At 42.7% G+C, this 19,068-nt stretch overlaps 1 protein-coding gene across 1 annotated transcript in view; it reads left to right on the top strand.

Moving 5' to 3' along the window:
* LOC126440353 (molybdenum cofactor biosynthesis protein 1-like) overlaps positions 1-19,068 on the top strand; it is a 346,021-nt gene that overhangs the window by 233,338 nt on the left and 93,615 nt on the right. The gene's annotated exons all lie outside the window — the stretch shown is intronic.

A 19,068-nucleotide genomic window follows, 5' to 3' on the forward strand; every position in this document is an offset into this window, starting at 1 on the left:
GAAAATCTGTTTTGTCTGCAGAAGTGTGCAATATGAATATTACACAAAGTTGATAGGAACATCTCACATAAATCTCCTCAGTGGCTGTAGATTTCACAATCTTGCAGGAGTGGATATAAGGGGAGGTCATTGCAATGATGATAACTACCACCCACTTCCCAAACAACATATTATACTGGGGTGCCCTTAAGAAGGCAGCAGTGTGGTTCATTCCGTGCAGAAAGAGATGGGGAATGCTTTATGGTGCTGTCTGTGTGTTCTCTCTCTCTCTCTCTTTCTCTCTGTCCCACGACTCACATTTCAGCTACTTCCAACCCTCGTATCTGGCACAGGCCACTGTGTCTGCTTCTGATTCTGCCTAGTAGAATTTATGCGGTCGGAAAGCTATCGCTGTTGCTTTCTAATGTAATACTTGTCATGTTTCCTTTATGCCAGCCATTGTGAACACTAATGGCTAAGTAACCTCACCATACCTAAATGCCTTGTATCGTACACGCACCCCAAAATGCACACTACAGACAGATGTGGCAGAACGACACGATGTCTTTATATTTTTTACTTCACCAATTTCCAAATGCACACATAACTTTTGGAGAAGGAGGTAGCATGGAAACAGAAGTGTGTCAAAAATGCCAAGTTCTTCCAGCAATGACAAGCTACATGTAATAAAGGACACTTTTCAGTTGCTCGTGCTAGGGTCTGCCCACAAGGACATGCTTTTGGTCTGATTGACAACATTCCAGCCGGGTAAAGCTGCACACCACTGGGTTGAACATACCAGGTGTCAACAACAGATCCGATACAACAACAACAGAAAGAATGACTTCCCGAACACAGTTGGAAATCATTGATAGAAACAGTATTCCCCTCATTCACATGTGTTTGCAGACCTCTGTTCAGTCATAATGTTTATTGAAATGATGATGGTGAGCACACACTTTGACAGAGTTCAACTTGGTTGTTACGTGATTGTTCAGATTTTTCCTTATTTCCTCCTCCCTTTTCTCTTCCAAAAATCGTTTCATTCATTGACTGTGTTCTTGTTTCCTTTGATATGTACATATTTTCTCTGTTTTCTTCCTTCCCTTTACTTCAAGTTTTATGTTCATAATTTTGATTCTGAATTTGTCTCTTTCATTCATCATTTCCATTCTGATTCCTGCTCGTTTTAGCCTTCTTCTATTTCTTAAAACCAACTGGTTTTTTTTGATTTAGGCATTTACTACATCCTAAATCCCTTTGTGAATCTGTCGCTGTTCATTGTGTGTATGTGTCCACAGAATGTTAGTCGGTGTTTTCTGATTGTGACTGAATCTGCCTCTGTGTTCTTATAATTCTCTGGTTGATCTCTTCATCCATATGCCATCTCTGTACACTGCTCCAAAAAATTTTCTGAGGATTTTGCATTGTATTCTTTCTGCTTTGTGGTGCCTGGTCCTCAGATTGTGGTCATTTCTGATGCGAAGAGTGCTTCTGATACTATAACTGTATTGTAGCGCATGTGTTTGCCTTGTACTGAAATGTTTCTTTTATTATAGTGTGTCCATGTCAGTTTCTACACTTTCTGAAGTTCTTTTGTTTGTCCTATGTTTTCTTCCTTCTTTGATCCACCTATTTGTATTGTTACTATTATATTGAATAATTTAATATATTTTTGTGTGTTTATTATTGTTATTAAAATTGTAGATGTCTGTCGTATGCTAACAGTGAGGTTGCTAGCGAGTTGCATTTTTGAGGGAAGCTGGGTGAGGGGGGTGGAAACAATAACAAACCATCACTCCCCCAACCCCCCCCCCCCCCCCCCCAAATAACCAAACCCTGGGTGCCAATACATTTGCTCTGTATAGGTGTTTGTGCCAAGAAGTAAGAGTCAATTTAGCAAAAAAAGGCAAAGGAAAGCTTCATGTTCTGGCCCACATCAAAACCAGATGACCAACCACAGTGTAATCCTCTGCAATGGCATCACTGAAATCAGTATCGTGGGGGGGGGGGGGGGGTGAGTCAGCACACCCTGTTCTGGTCACTGCCAGCTTTCTTGACCTCAGAGTCACTACGCCTCAGTCCAACAGTTCCTCAATGGGCATCACAAGGCTTGGTGCACCTCGTTCCAGTCCTCCCACCAAGGAAAACTACGGGCAGTACTACGGGTGAGTCGCAGCTGAGCAGCTGCCTTCCCCCTGTACCTGCAGTAGCTGCGAGAGGATATTTGTGTTACATATACACTAAAACTGGCGTAGATGCCACGGGACACTCTTTGGAGTGTCACTAATAAGCACACGCTGCTACACACTTGACAGTGCTAGGTGGCCAAGAGTTCTGGCTCAAAGTTCCTGCAACTGTGGTTGGAACTTCCCCAGTGTGACTCTCCCATTCTTTAATAGGGTATTTCAGTGTCCGGGGCACGTTCACATTGGACAACACTGTCCAGTACAGGCCTGCTGTCCACCACCCGTGCTCTCTTGCACTGTGCATTGCATCTTGCACAAGTGAGTCATAAGGACTCCCCTCTTCTGTATGTACACTAAAAAAGCAAAATCGTCTTTTCAGACGAAAAAGTAAAATTGTCTCATATCCACATTCTATCCTTAAAAGTATCCTTATGTCTGAGAGACGGCAGATCCACCGAGCAGATCCCACCCAACGACCCGTAGCAAGACTGCAGCACAAGAGGCAGGAGTGCCATCTGTTCCCTTCAATGTTTCTGTCTTGCTTTGCCACCTATCAGTAAGTGATGAACCAGCTAAATCTGGACTTTGCTGCCACAAATCAAGAAGCAATGGCTCGGAGACAGCATGAGCTCATTGTCCAACTGACGGGTGGAAGCAACCCAACAGCAACAGCAACACCAACACCAGTCACACCACCAGTGAATATACTAGAGAGGCCCTCAATATCACCGCAGTAGTCCTCGAGCTGGAAGTGACAGCTCCGTGGAACAAAGATGGACCTTCGAAGCTGGTGGGTCCAAAATGGAATCAGCAGCAACATACACGAACAACTGAGCCTACTGACTCACACGGCAAATGCAGCGTGCTTTTACCAACACCAGTTCTGAGCATCAGTAATATGAGCGCCCATACAAACAATTTTGCAACACCTCAACTACACAACACTAACCCAGCCGCTACGCAGAACACTACACCGACTGGCTTCCCACTGGTCATAATACACAATTACACTTGCCCCGGCAAGCTAAAAAAGACATTTGTAGAATGTCACTCCCCACAATATACCAAACACAAAACACACAAGGGACCATGTATCACTGTATGTATGCAACAAAACAGATTGCACAAATCTCCTGAAAATCGTCAAAGCTGGGGGAATTGAGTATCATATATATAGCACCCAAGGGGGAAAAACTCGAATGTACATCATGAAAGGAGTTGACACCACAACCCTCAATGACATTCTTCATGGTATAATCACAGCTCTCAGCTGGGACTGTGAGAGCATGAGATGAATTCTGGGATTCGTGACACACAGACTGCAGCCAAACTATTTAGTGGATTTGGACGACACAGCTTACTCCTGCAACTTTCTGACGCAGATGCTCCTGCTTCACATGGTCGTAGTAGAAATATACACACTTCCGTGTGTCCCCCAACAGTGCCACCACTGCCAGCAGATTGGCCGTGCGGCACCCGATGTGAACTGGCACACAGTGCTGCAAATGCACTGGTAACCATGTAGCACGACACTTTAAACTTGGTACAACTATCAAATGTACCAAATGTGGAGGGGTCCATGTGCAAACTACAGATGGTGTGCAGCATACAAAGAAGCTCTAAGGTGCAAAAGTGCCAAAGACAGACAAGTGGTAACCAGAACAGCTCCAAGACACTCCCCACCCCCCAACCAGTAAGGTGTGGAATCTCTTTTACTGGCATTGTCAGTGGAAGTGGATGAACTGAGGATGCACAGAGCTCCACAAACTCATGGCACACTCCCACAACAACAGAACCACAACCCACACCTGCAATGCTAGAAACTGCCCCTGTACTGATGACAACACTGCCGGTCCCAGACAACACCAAGTCAACTCTGTCTAGGCCAGATTGTGACACTCGTGATATCACAGAAGACACACCCAAACTAGGGCAACCACAAACACACGAAATGAAACAGAGGTACCCAAAAAACAAAAGAGGGGACACTATCACACCACAACAAATACACCAACAACAGACCAGACAAACATAGGAACACATTAAAAGGAACAATGTAACCGTAACTCACACTCTTGCCCCCCTCACCACAGCAATAACACAGGTGACCCCAGATGAAATACGAACCATGAATAACACACAAGCCGGCCCATCCAGTACACCAACATAAGGACCACCAGCCACCAACACCACCGCCAACACTTTGGCTGACATAACAAACATTCTCACCACAATCAGAGGCATAGTGGAGACACTATTCCCCACTCACGTGGCTTAAGATCCTCTTGAGGCTCTTCATCATAACGCATGCACAAACTCATGACGGCTACACCCAGCCATTGCATGGCTGCTATACAAACTGCTATCACCACACCGCCCACACTCTTCCATAGATAATACACCACAAAACACAAACAACAGTACTTTGACTCAGATGCTATTCTGGAATGCAGATGGGATTGGCAACAAAAGGGCAGAGCTAGCTGCATTTATGGAGGAGAAGGGAATCTGGAATGCTCTCATGAACAAAGCTTAACTCCAGTCACACAAACAACTACTCTTCCCAAGATATTACATCTACTGTACTGACCACCTGAAGGCACAACTGTGGGTGGAACAGCAATCATCATATATTGAGACAAAGAATACACAAATATTAAGATCCCTGAACCTGCAAGACTAGAAGCCACAGCTGTTAGGGTCAAGTCAACTGAGTGAACACTACATTGATATCGATATACAATTGATCTGGTAATATCATAACAAGCGATATCAGCACAATACTCAACATAGCATAGTGACTAATAGCCACTGGTGATCTTAATGCTAAACACTCTGCTTGGAACTAACAAAGATCAAACACCATTAGCAAAAAAACTATGCGAACATGCACTGCGCCCAAACTACATTACACTAGTGCCAGCTGAGGTGACACTTAAAACGGGGAACAGAGACTAAATGTGATAGACATTAGATGTGATTGGCATTATAGTCACAATCAACATTGAAATTATACATGATTTGGCCTCACCAAACACCTGTAATACTTTACTTGGAAGAAACACAGCAGTATGATGAATCTCACAGGATACTGAGCTACAAGCGTGTGAATTGGGCATTGTTCAAGGAAATGCTTGAAAAGTCATATCCCACAAATTCCCAAAATTACACAAAGCAGGAAACTTGTTGAAGCTGTCAAAGCCCTTACCACCGCCTTACAGACCAGCATACTCCATGGAGGAGAAGCATGAGCTGATGACCAGAACACTAGCAACATCATTCACACTGAATCTGGCTCCTTCCAATCCAGCACTGCTACTTGAAATGAACCAGGAGGTTACATGGCTTGTAACCCAGCCCACGTGCAATGTAACAATACATACTGCTACACATGAAATTACACAGGTTATTAAGCACAAAACAGCTAGAAAAGCTCCTGGTCCCAATCACTTTCAAAACCGTGTCACCCAGGAGTTCACAAATAAAGCTATAGAGCATCTCACACATATGACGAATACCATTCTACAACATCAACACTTCCCTGTCCTGATGTTCAGGAAGCCAGGGAAATACCACTCCCTACCACAAAATTATGGAGCCATCAGCCTGCTGAGCTCCCTGAATAAGATTGTTGAGAAGATGATTCTCAAACATCTTACTATGCACTGCAACACCAATCACTCGCTGAGACTGGAGCAATTTGGATTCTGCAATCACCACTCCACAACACAACAACTCCTCGGTGTAGTAGAACATATTACACACACCCCCAACACCAACAAAGCTACAGGAGTGCTGTTCTTGGTCTTCAGTCATCTACGGCACAATCGTCTCATTCGAAAACTCTGCACTGCTAGTCTCTCCAACGAGTTCATGCATCTTACACACTCATATCTCACCCACAGAAGCTTCAACACCGACGTTCAGGGCAAACAGTCAACACAACACAGTATACAAGTGGGAGTACCCCAAGGCAGCATCCAAGGGCCCCTCTTGTTTAATCTCTACGTCAATGACTTTCCAACTGAACAAAACACAATGGCAACCATCTATGCAGATGACATTACCATCCTAGTGCAAGACTGGAAACCATCAGGCATAATTTGCAACTGCAAACAAAACTGCCTAGCTGGAACGACAGTGTGTTAAAGCAAATGCTGACAAGTGTGAAGCAGTTCTGTTCACTGACAAACCATAACAACTGCACAATCATTAAGTGTTCTGGCATACCCACAAGCTCTGGAATGAAAATTAAGATTGCAAGAGCTAAGAAGGCAGTGAACACACCGTCAGCGAATAGCCCACTGGCAAGGACCACACCACGACGGGAGCAGGCCCCTAGACAAAGAGAATATAAGTGCCGCTCCTGCCAGCCTCGGCCACTCAGTATTTGGACAGGATTAGGACAGTATACGGACAGGCCTAGCGCTGAATGCTACAATAACAGTTATTAGTGATCCACAAACTGTGTGTCAAACTTGCACGAACATTGTACATAGCAAAGGACTCGGATTTATACTGCATGTCGCCTATTGCTTGCGACACCATTGTAAATTCCAGGTTAAGCATTGTCAAACTTCTTATTTGTCATAAAAACTATTAATGTTGTTTGCTTGAATTGTTGTATAGCATTTTGAGAATGCAGCATCCTTTAGGCACCCTATATGAGATGAGTGGGCAGGACCCCACATTAAGACTGAAGACAAATAACACTACACACACGCCCAATACGTTTCAGTGTGAAAGTCAAATACTTCAGTGACTGGCCAACTGAGCAAATGCAAGGCTCAAACAGTGTTACTCTAAGCTCAACAGGTAAAGCACACTGAATAGGAGGGTATCGAGGTCTGTGTACATGATACTGATTAGATCCATGATGATACATGCAGCTGCAGTCTGGGGTTATGTGGCTCTGACCGCCTGTGCCGCCTACAGGTGATACACAACGAAGTGCACCACAGTCCACACACACTGTCGATCTTCACAGAGAATACTGCCTTGAGACTCACACACAGATATTCAAAAAACTCACCACACGACTGTAAAGGCACTTGAGACACTCTGACAATTATTTCATTCTTAACCTGGGAAACTACGACCACAACCACGGGTGAAAACACAACTGCTGAAAAACACTTCTATCTAGGGACAATTAATCACCTGTGGACAGCACAAGCTCACAGACAAAATAAACACTGGCGAATCCCTGCATTACAGCAAAACTAAATGGCATTGCCAGCTGCAAATATCTAGCTGACCAACTGGCAATACGGGAAAGCAGTATTGCACACTAAACATAAACATATCCAACCAAACCTCTTTATGGCCAATTGACCACTCGTATAACGACCTTGGCATGTTACAAGTACAGATGCTGCAGGTGGCCCAGGAGACACTGAGATGCACAGCCCAGGAGTACCCCTCCTCAATAGGACTGACACTCGTAAAGAGTGTTTTAAGCTGCGACAATGGTATCGAGCATCGCACGATACCCAAAACTAACGACAACCTCACCCTTGCAGACAGAAAGAAACTGTTACTGCTCTTACTATCTGTCCAGACTATTGCAGAAGTTCTTTTCCTTTGGTGCTTGCCTCGGCACTTTTCTCCCTCTGCCCTTAAAACTGCTACGTTCTGCTCACTTCTCGACCACTTCTGTCGCCTCAAAGTGCCTGTATTAGTGGGTAATCCTACGGACAACATCATGACCCCACATCCTGTGCACTTCTCAATTGTAACGAAGCAAACGGAGGTGATGGTAGAACTTTGGTGATGGTCACCATGTCAGTGTGGGTGTGGAGTAGCTTCGCCCCTTAAAAAAAAAGGCATTACCACGAATTGGACCTGGGTCCTCCACATAGCAGCAAGATATGCTGACCTTGAGCTGCTGAAATGGACAAGAGAGAATTTAGCATTAATTGCAAAGTTTGCAACCATAACAATCACAATATAAATAATTTCCATAGAGAATATGCATTGAAGCTTAGGGTTAAGAAAACTGTTTTATATTCAGGTGCAACACCCTTTTAACATCTGCCAGCCGACATTAGGAGCAGTCGGGAAATCCCCAAATATTCAAAATTAAAGTAAAAAATGTTTTATTAGCCAGTACACCAATAATTTACCTGGATATGTGAATTTACCTACCTGTCCCACCTCAAATACACAACACACAAACACTTTCTAACAGAAGACCATATTTAGCCATGCAACATATTCTCTAGGAGCAGACAGGAATGCCTTTTGAAGCGGTGATTACATCATAATAATAGCCTATGTGCAGGTACGGTTGGTCCTCCACAGAACAGAAACTACTGTACCGGTCCCAACGTGGCATTGACAGCATAAAGGGCATTGCACAAGAAGGAAGTATATGAATTTATCAGAATAAGTTTAGATGACAGTGTCCTGTGTAAAATTAAATGCCCATTTAGCATGAAGTATTAAATCAAAATAGTGGCAGAGCAGTTTAAGTAGCAGAGCATTGGCTTTTTTCAAGTAGTTGCTTCTCTGTATATTTATAAAAATAAAATGATGTAGAACTGATCCCCTTGAATAATGATTAATGTGAGCAGATTAGTAGTAGATGAAAATGTTTGTTAGTAGTTCAGTGGCACTTCTCACTTACTCGTTTTACACCCCTGAAGGCTCTCATCGGTGATGGAGCTGTTGGAATATTACATGTGAATGGATGGCTGAACTCGATAATTTTCAAGGTATTCAATATTCTTGTACAGTGCATTCAAAACAAAGTTATATAAAAATGAAGAGGGATGTGTACTTCATAAACTGGCTTGACAACAAGTACACAACGAAGCAGTGTGATGTAGCTTACTCAAGGACCTCAGTTTCGCAGGAGACCCTGAGGCAACAAGTACACGCATCATGTTTGCTCACTGTTTTTTATTGCCTGTGCTCGAGCACAGTATGAAATGTATTAATTTTTATGGAGTCAGCTATCCGTCCAATTTCCTTCTCCAATCTGGGGCTGCTTCCCATCTCTAATTAATTTGTCGTTAACAGGATGTTAATTGTAATATTCCCTTTATTGAACCCATTTTCAGCAAATTGCTAAGCTGGTAATCTTCCTTTCTGTATTGAATAATAATAGTAACTCTGACATTTACATGAAGAGACATACCAGCAACAGCATATAGCTGTCTTTTAAACTTCATTTGATGCATCCAGAACATTGGAGATATACTGCAAAGTCAGTAGGACATATTTACTGAGAAAAATCATTCACGACACACTTGCTTCCACTGAACGCATCCACACCCATTAATGTACAGGCAAAAATCCACAAAACCTAACATTCTAGAAGTGGAACAAAATGAATAATATTTTTCAAATACAGTGCTTAAAAAAGTTTCACACTGCCCCCACAGCTTGCAAACTTTGTTTTTAACCCATTTGTGGGCACATTTTTTGTAGCAGCCCTGTAAAGTTAATTGTTTTGGTATCATTTTAGAAGTTTCAACTAAATTTAATTTTTGATTATTTTATTTTTGTGATTTAGGAGCAAAAAACTATAGTAGTAAGTATACTTCCCACTGTCTTTAGTAAGCTGTTATGAGTTACTACTACATGTGAAAAAAAGGAATTTTCTGTTTTTATTTGACTATCTATTTTACAATCCTAGAAACTTCATTTAACACTACTTAAAGAAACGAGCTGAGGCAAGTCACAATAGCATATATTGCAGAATGAAACAATGTGTTCTGTTGTAACAAGTGACAACAGCACTGATGTCATGACAAACAGGCACCAGTGGTTTAGCATATTATCACAAAAGGTCAACCACGTCCAGAGGAGGTACAACATTTTCCCAAGAGCATAGTAAAACAACTAAATTAGTGGTAAGTATGGTCAGTTGGTGGTAAGTATCTTTTCTGCAGTCCAAAAAAGAAATTAATTTTGTGGTAAGTATATTCTTCTTGTATCATGGAAAAATTACTTTGGTAGTGAGCATACTTCCCAGTGGCCTTCAAAACAACATTATTTGGTGGCACATATATTTGCAACTGCTTCTGAAAGGAACAAGTGACATTTAATGACAATTAAAAGCTACATTTCATAACAGACAGAAAGTTCAGCTGGTGCAGCAAACTAACATCAGGTGCCAGGTGCATACAGAGCTCTTATGATGTGTTCTCAGGAATACAGTAAAGAAATACAGTTGATGGTAAGTACACGTCCCACATCCTGTGAAATGGTAAAATCAGGAACTTCTCTCAAAATATATCGAGCGAGATGGCACAGTGGTGAGCTCACTGGACTCACATTCAGGGCGACTAACAGTTAAAGTCCATGCATTACTCTCCTGTGGCAACCTGTTCATCTCAGAGTAGCCCTTTCAACCTACAGCCTCAATTATCTGCTGGATGTATTCCAATCTCTGTTTTCCTCTACAGTTTTTGCTCTCTACAGCTCCATCTAGTCCACCCAGACTTGGGATTCCTGAGCTTTCTCTAAATCAGTACAGGCAAATGCCGAGATGGTTTCTCTGAAAGGGCACAATAAATAGCCTTCCCATCCTTGAAACAATCAGAGTTTGTGCTCAGACACTAAAGACCTCAGTGTTTATGGGACATTAAACACTTATCTTCCTTCATTTCTCCTTTCTCAATATTCTTTTGTCCACCAGAAATCACTAAGTACAACTGACTGTGTAATGTAGGTGAAAGCGAACCTGCACTCTCATTTACTTTAGCAGAGTGCATTGTGTCTCCATTCGTTAATGGGACAGTGTGACTCACGTGGGCTGTACAGTCTGTCGACCTGCTGCAAAGAGTCACTTAAGGCTTTTACTGGTCATGAGGGATATACTTAGCAGTAGCTGTGTTTCTTTACTGCATTTATGGGAATACATTGAACCACTTCTGCATGCTCCTGGCATCCAGCGATAGTCCGCTGCACCAGTTTACTTTCTTTTTGTTATGAAATATAGCTTTTAGGGCTGTGAGAAGTATACAGCCCACCAAATAACAGTGTTTTAATGGCTCTTGGAAAATATGCTTTCCATCAAAATAGTTTCTCAAAATGGTTTGGGAAGTACACTTACTGTATTTACCTGAATCTAAGCCACACTGGAATCTAAGCCGCACCTGAAAAATGAGACTCGAAATCAAGGAAAAAAATTTTTCCCGAATCTAAGCCCCACTTGAAATTTGTGACTCAAAATTCAAGGGGGAGAAACGTTTTAGACCACATCTCCAAACCGAAACAAAGTTGGTCCATTTAGGTCGAATGAATGACGATACAGCTACAGTAGTTTGGTGCGTGTGGTAAACTTAGCAGTTAAGCTTTACCACGTAGTCATTGCTATGCGTCAGGCTCTCCGTCCGCATTTATACTAGAGAGTCTTTTTCAAGTGCTTCGTCTGGTTTGAATTGATTGCTTATTTTTCTTTGATCTGATAAGTGCCATTCTCTTTGTTACATTACAAATGTAATGTATTGCGAATATATAGAAAGAAGGATCCTTTATTATATGATTATATGATAGCGGAACAAACACTGGCAGCAGTTACTTCTGTAAAATATCTGGGAGTATGCGTGCGGAACGATTTGAAGTGGAATGATCATATAAAATTAATTGTTGGTAAGGCGGGTACCAGGTTGAGATTCATTGGGAGAGTGCTTAGAAAATGTAGTCCATCAACAAAGGAGGTGGCTTACAAAACACTCGTTCAACCTATACTTGAGTATTGCTCATCAGTGTGGGATCCGTACCAGATCGGTCTGACGGAGGAGATAGAGAAGATCCAAAGAAGAGCGGCGCGTTTCGTCACAGGCTTATTTGGTAACCGTGATAGCGTTACGGAGATGTTTAATAAACTCAAGTGGCAGACTCTGCAAGAGAGGCGCTCTGCATCGCGGTGTAGCTTGCTCGCCAGGTTTCGAGAGGGTGTGTTTCTGGATGAGGTATCGAATATATTGCTTCCCCCTACTTATACCCCCCAAGGAGATCACGAATGTAAAATTAGAGAGATTAGAGCGCGCACGGAGGCTTTCAGACAGTCGTTCTTCCCGCGAACCATACGTGACTGGAACAGGAAAGGGAGGTAATGACAGTGGCACGTAAAGTGCCCTCTGCCACACACCATTGGGTGGCTTGCGGAGTATCAATGTAGATGTAGATGTAGATGTATAGGTGTTTCCATCACTCTAAGCTCAAAATGCATTATAGGACTGTGCCATGCATTGTTTGTCGCGTTCTGATTATGCGTGTTTACGGCCTGTCGCCGCTCGCGGGATGGCTTGCTTTTGCGCACGCTACCGCCGCTTACAATTAAAAAAAAAAAAAAAAAGAGAGAGGAATCGTCTCATCAGTGAGACAATGGCAAGAGACTGCTATTTGTTGTTACTTACACTGCTGGTTTCTTTGATAATGATCAACAAGAACCATATAATAGACTGCATATGATAGATGTTCCAAACGACAGTTTAGCGAAAAATTTTCTCCGTTTGAAAATTTTTGCAGACGCCTCTTTAGTGCATTACATTCTGCACAGAAATTAGAGCCATCTTAGGTTTAAAAATCTGACTGTATCACTATTCAGCATAGGAATAATACGAATATAAACATGACATGATATATATATTCTTCCGCGTTTGCTGTTGTCTCACTCTAGTTTCGTAGTTTATTAGGAAGACAGGATTTAAATGAGATAGCAGGAATCACGTAGGAATACATGGCAAAATGTTTACATTCGTATTATTCCTATGGTGAAGAGAATACTGCATGTGATTCACAATTCATAAAAGTAGCTATTAACAACCATCTCTTGTCAGAGGTAGGACAAAAATTCAGAACGTAGACTTGGCCATATTGACAAACATCCCAAACAGTCTTCCAGTCGGATTTTCATAGTACATTGAAAGGCTGCAACATTCAGAGATGAAGAATACGGAATTTGTATTTACTTTGTTGGATAAAGTATGAAAATGCAGTGGTCGAAACTCGGGGCAGAGAAAAAAGCTCGTCTTCCACCCCCCCCCCCCCCCCCCGCCCCCCACCTCCCTCCACCGTTTTTTTTTTAATTTCTTTACTGACGCAGAGGTTTTGGCGCCAGTATTTATCTTTGTGCCTGCAAAGCATGCCTGTGTAGTGCTACATATATTCGACGGCAGAATTTAGTTGTGGCGGCACCTACCAACATTTTTCAGAACTTCCGCTTACTTTGCACTTGATTCTAAGCTGCAGGTGGTGTTTTGGATTACAAAAACCGGAAAAAAGTGCAGCTTAGATTTGAGTAAATACGGTATTACACAATTATGTCTTTTGTGAATCTCGGGAAGCACACTTGCCAACCACTTAGTGGTTTTACAAAGCTTTTGGGAATATATATTACCATCTGTTGATGTACCTGGTATCTTGTGATAGTACACTGTACCAGATGCATAAAAATTGCTACAACAAACAGTTTTTGTTTGTTGTCAGATCACTACTATCGTCACTTGTGTAGTTGGAAAAAAAAAAATTGCCTCATTTTCACAGTGGAAAATAGCAGCCCACAAAAGGGCTCTAGGAGAAATACACTACCACTACAGTTTTTGTCCTAAACCACAAAAATAAAATTACAAAAATAAATAAATAAACAAACTGATCACATGTCAAATATAACATCAAAAAATTTGACTTTGCAATGGGATTAAAGCGTTAATGCTTAAAGACTGCCCAAGCATTGTTACTTTACAGTAAGAATTTTTGTCAGCATGCAAAGTTACCACACAATTGGCAAAAGCTACAGCGACGTCATATGAACATTCCACAGCCTTTGCAGTAACAAAATGTTAAAAATCGGCACTACAGAGATTGCTCAGAGCCAACAACAACTGACGACTGCTAACTTCAAATTATAGCTGACAGGTAGTACCTCAGGAACTTACTGTAACTGCACTGTGACTTTTTTGCAGATAATGGGGAGAGCTGTGTTGACTCACATGGTACACAACCATCTCGACACATTCAGTGGGGTCTCTAGGTGTCCATTATGTACTACAGTACAAACCCCCGGGAATGTAGTGCACAAAGAATCGTGGTGTACATGGAAACCGGTGGATGGCAAGCGACAATCTTTTTAAGGAGCACTAGTGAGAAAATTTAGAGAAATGGCTGTTGACGCTGACTGCAGAACAATCTACTGCGACTAATGTACATTCCATGTAAGGGCCATGAAGACAAGTTTAGAGAGATTAGGGCTCATTCAGAGGCATATAGACAAGTCATTTTGCCCTCACTCTGTTTGTGGTGCAACAGGAAAGGAGATTACTAGTGGTGATACAGGGTGTCCTCCAGCGGAACTTGGATCAGTGGTATTGTATTCCTTTCACAATAAGTGAACCATTTCTTTGATACCTGATGATCCTTGTAGAAGGGTGCGGAAATGGCCAGGTACCAATGCATGTCTCAAGTGTGAAGACCCACAGATTCAGCACATAGTTGAGTCAGTCTGGTTTTGGTCTTGTGTCACCTATGGATATCAAATGCCTCTAATAACTAGTAAGTATAATTTGAGAGCTGTGCAGTATCAGAACTGAATCCTCCAACCTACTGTTTAGCCAACAAAATGTCAAAATTTCAGCAATGGGTCTCTCGACAAATAGTGCACTATGGCATAGGTCCTGTTCTTAGCATGCATTTATTGTAATTTCCTGCTTAATGCAAAGTCATAAGCAACTGGAAAAAAGCACGGTAATTCCTGTATATAAGAAGAGTAAAAAAATGGACCCGCAACATTACAAACCAATATCCTTAACACTGGTTTGCTGCAGAATTCTTGAATGTATTTTCACTTTGATTTCCACGAGACAGAAAAGCTTCTGTTCACAAATCAGCACAGATTTAGAAATCATCGTTCGTGTGAAACTCGACTTGCTCCTTTCTCACAAGATATCCTGCAAATCAGCAATGAAGGGAACAGGCAGATTCCACATTGCTGTTTCCAGAAAGTGTTTGCCACAGTGCGCCACTGCATACTGTTGATGAAGGTCTGAAATTACAGATTAGGTTTCAAGATATGTGAATGGCTCGAGATGACTTCTTGTGTAGCAGAAGCCAGAATGTCGTCCTTGATGGTGAGTGTTCATCAGAGGCAGGGGTATTGGGGTTATTCTCAGGAGTGCCCCGGGGAAGTATGATGGCACCACCCTCATTCTCTATACAGGGTGTTACAAAAAGGTACGGTCAAACTTTCAGGAAACATTCCTCACACACAAATAAAGAAAATACGTTATGTGGACATGTGTCCGGAAATGCTTAATTTCCATGTTAGAGCTCATTTTAGTTTCGTCAGTATGTACTGTACTTCCTCGATTCACCGCCAGTTGGCCCAATTGAAGGAAGGTAATGTTGACTTCGGTGCTTGTGTTGACATGCGTCTCATTGCTCTACAGTAATAGCATCAAGCACATCAATACGTAGCATCAACAGGTTAGTGTTCGTCAGGAACGTGGTTTTGCAGTCAGTGCAATGTTTACAAATGCAGAGTTGGCAGATGCCCATTTGATGTATGGATTAGCACTGGGCAATAGCCATGGTGCGGTACGTTTGTATCGAGACAAATTTCCAGAACGAAGGTGTCCCGACAGGAAGACGTTCGAAGAAATTGATCGGCATCTTATGGAGCACGGAACATTCCAGCCTATGACTAAGCGACTGGGGAAGACCTAGAACGACGAGGACACCTGCAATGGACGAGGCAATTCTTCGTGCAGTTGACGATAACCCTAATGTCGGCGTCAGAGAAGTTGCTGCTGTACAAGGTAACGTTGACCACGTCACTGTATGGAGAGTACTACGGGAGAACCAGTAGTTTCTGTACCATGTACAGCGTGTGCAGGCACTATCAGCAGCTGATTGGTCTCCACAGGCACACTTCTGCGAATGGTTCTCCAACATTGTGTCAATCCTCATTTCAGTGCAAATGTTCTCTTTACGGATGAGGTTTCATTCCAACGTGATCAAATTGTAAATTTTCACAGTCAACATGAGTGGGCTGATGAGAATCTGCACGCAATCACGTCATTGACACATATTTTCTGTGAACGTTTGGGCAGGCATTGTTGGTGATGTCTTAATTGGGCCCCATGTTCTTCCACCTACGCTCTATGGAGCATGTTATCATGATTTCATACCTGTGCTGCTAGAACATGTGCCTTTACAAGTACAACACAACATGTGGTTCATGCACGATGGAGCTCCTGCACATTTCAGTTGAAGTGTTCGTACGCTTCTCAACAACAGATTCGGTGACCGATGGATTGGTAGAGGCTGACCAATACCATGGCCTCCACACACTCCTAACCTCAACCCTCTTGACTTTCATTTATGGGGGCATTTGAATGCTCTTGTCTACGTAACCCCGGTACCAAATGTAGAGACTCTTCGTGCTCATATTGTGGATGGCTGTGATGCAATACGCCATTCTCCAGGGCTGCAACAGCGCATCAGGGATTCCATGCGACGAAGGGTGGATGCATGTATCCTCGCTAACGGAGGACATTTTGAATATTTCCTGTAACAAAGTGTTTGAAGTCATGCTGGTACATTCTGTTGGTGTGTGTTTCCATTCCATGATTAATGTGATTTGAAGAAAAGTAATAAAATAAGCTCTAACATGGAAAGTAAGCGTTTTTGGACACATGTCCACATAACATATTTTCTTTCTTCGTGTGTGAGGAATGTTTCCTGAAAGTTTGGCAGTACCTTTTTGTAACATCCTGAATAGACTGGTGGTCCAAAACATTATGACCTGCTTAATAGCTTGTTTGTCCATCTTTGGGACAAAATACATCACTGATTCTGCGTATCAGGGATCAGACAGCTTGTTGTTAGGTTTGAGGAGGTAGGAAGCATTAGATGTCTACACACAGGTCTTGTAATTCACTGATTTGCATACGTGGTAATGATGCCCGATAGTGATCCAGATGGGTTTTTTAGGTTTACATCAGGCAAATTTGGCCACCAAGACATCAACGTGACGTCACTATAATGCTTTTCAAACCTCTGTAGCATGATTCTGGCTCTGAGACACAGACATTTACACTGCTGAAAGATGACATCGCTGTCGGGGAAGACATCAAGCATGAAGGGACACAGGTGATTCACAGCTGTCGGCATGTCTTTGATTACTACATGCAAGTGCAGGAGAATGTCTCCCAAGCATAATGCTGCTCCCACCAGCCAGCATCCGTGGTGTGCTGCACATTTGGAGCTGCCATTCACCTCAATGATGGTTTTTGTGGAGACACCTATCAACCTAGTGTAGCAAAAATGGGATTCACCCAAAGAGCCAACATTTCCATTGATTGATGGTTTAATCCAAATGGTCCTGTGCCCACTGCAATCACAACTGATGATGTTGTTGGGTAGACATGTGAACATGTAGGAGTGGTCTGCTGCGGAGATCCGTGTTCCAGAATTTACAATGAACAGTGTGCTATGGAACACTTGTGCGTGCACTAGCGTTGTGCTCTTTCAGCAGAGTTGCTACAAATCACCGTCTATCCTACATTGCAGCCAGACATGCCGCCAAACCCCAAGTACTGTGAAGAGTCATGGATGTCTAACCATTTAGCACCTAGTGATAGATAGCACATGAACATTTGACCAGCATTGCCGCTTTTGAGATGTGTGTCACAGGCTTAGCATAATAATAATCTGCCATTTATCAAAATCACTTATCTCAACTGATTTCCCCATTTGCAGCCCATATCTTACCTAAGTGAGCCCCCACCCCCCTCTGCTCTATTTACATATTTTTGTTACCGCATCACATGCCCGCAATGCCACCAGGCAGCATCCAACTTGCAGTGGGCAGTGGTCATAATGTTTTGGCTAATAAGTGTACATTAAGGATCTGACAGCCAATGTGGCCAGCACTATGAGGCTGTTTGCTGATGACGCTATTGTGTATGAGCAAATGTCGCCATTGAGTGACTATAGGAGGATATAAGATGACTTAGACAAAATTTGTGATTGGTGAGATGAATGGAAGCTTACTGTAAATATAAAAAAATGTAGGTTAATGCAGATGAGAAGGAAAAAAAATCCCATGATGTTTGAATACAGCATCAGTAGTATGCTGCTTGACAGTCACGTCAATTAAATACCTAGCCATAATGTTGCAAAGCAGTAAGACATGAAACAAGCAAAATTGGTTGTAGGGAAGGCAAATGGCCAAATAGGTTTATTGCAAGAATTTTAGGAAAGTGTAGCTTGTCTGTAAAGGACACAACACTAGTGTGACCCATTCTTTAGCATTGCTTGAGTGTTTGGGATCTGCATGACATTGGATTAAAGGAAGACATTGAACCAATTCAGAGATTTATCACCAGTAAGTTTGAAACTTCCTGGCAGATTAAAACTGTGTGCCCGACCGAGACTCGAACTCGGGACCTATGCCTTTCGCGGGCAAGTGCTCTACCAACTGAGCTACCGAAGCACGACTCACGTCCGGTACTCACAGCTTTACTTCTGCCAGTACCTCGTCTCCTACCTTCCAAACTTTACAGAAGCTCTCCTGCGAACCATGCAGAACTAGCACTCCTGAAAGAAAGGATACTGCGGAGACATGGCTTAGCCACAGCCTGGGGGATGTTTCCAGAATGAGATTTTCACTCTGCAGCGGAGTGTGCGCTGATATGAAACTTCCTGGCAGATTAAAACTGTGTGCCCGACCGAGACTCGAACTCGGGACCTTTGCCTTTCGCGGGCAAGTGCTCTACCAACTGAGCTACCGAAGCACGACTCACGTCCGGTACTCACAGCTTTACTTCTGCCAGTACCTCGTCTCATACCTTCCAAACTTTACAGAAGCTCTCCTGCGAACCATGCAGAACTAGCACTCCTGAAAGAAAGGATACTGCGGAGACATGGCTTAGCCACAGCCTGG

Source organism: Schistocerca serialis, unplaced genomic scaffold (genome assembly GCF_023864345.2).
Source record: "Schistocerca serialis cubense isolate TAMUIC-IGC-003099 unplaced genomic scaffold, iqSchSeri2.2 HiC_scaffold_1362, whole genome shotgun sequence".
Lineage (NCBI taxonomy): Eukaryota > Metazoa > Arthropoda > Insecta > Orthoptera > Acrididae > Schistocerca > Schistocerca serialis.